Source organism: Theropithecus gelada, unplaced genomic scaffold, assembly GCF_003255815.1.
Source record: "Theropithecus gelada isolate Dixy unplaced genomic scaffold, Tgel_1.0 HiC_scaffold_6886, whole genome shotgun sequence".
Lineage (NCBI taxonomy): Eukaryota > Metazoa > Chordata > Mammalia > Primates > Cercopithecidae > Theropithecus > Theropithecus gelada.
The window spans coordinates 1-744 of record NW_020263569.1 but is presented as its reverse complement, the minus strand read 5'-3'; the positions used below and the strand labels follow the sequence as shown (position 1 = coordinate 744).

The 744-nt window shown below is 57.1% G+C and overlaps 1 pseudogene; it reads left to right on the top strand.

The window, feature by feature from the left end:
• Positions 1 to 573: 573 nt before the first annotated feature.
• On the top strand, positions 574 to 692 carry LOC112617957 (annotated as a pseudogene).
• Positions 693 to 744: the final 52 nt, after the last annotated feature.

Here is a 744-nt window from a genome sequence, read left to right as displayed (position 1 = left end):
CGGGTGTGTCTGTGGATTTGCTCCTGGTGGTGGTGGCGTGTCTGGGTTTCTCTCAACCCTCCTCGCTGGAGATAAGGCTGAGGGCTCTACTGCCAGCCTGGGGCAAAGCAGGGCTATCACCCAACCCCGAACCCTCCACACCCTCTTGACCACAGGCCGGGTCTTGGTCGGGATAAACGACCATGGTGTTGGTGTTGTGAGAAAAAGTCCACACGCTGCTCAGTCGCCTGTTCGCCCTTGGTGAGTCATGATGGCTCTGGCTGGTTAGGGCAAGAGGGGGCCTTGCAGGAGCTCCTGAGCAGCCAACAATCCAATGGAATACCTCCGCTACAGGGTGGAAGACTGGACGGGTTCCCAAGATAGTGGACCCAGGCACTGACTCCTCAGAGTGCTCCCTGTTATGAGTGGGCCCAATGTGGTGGAAGCTTGGGAGCTCGGGAAGTGGGGTAAAGACATGGCGAGTGCCTCAGGGGTCCCAATCTGAGCCCACCGGACCCAGCTTGGGGGTGCCGGCTGGAAGCTGGTGGGCATGGCTGGGCTGGGCTCTTGGGACAGCCAGGCACCTCTGCTGGCGTCTACGGCCATACCACCCTGAACGCGCCGAATCTCGTCTGTTCTGGGAAGCTAAGCAGAGTCGGGCCTTTTTAGTACTTGGATGGGAGACTGCCTGGGAATACAGGTTGCAGTAGGTTTTTGGCTTTCTTTCTTTCTTTCTTTCTTTCTTTCTTTCTTTCTTTCTTTCTT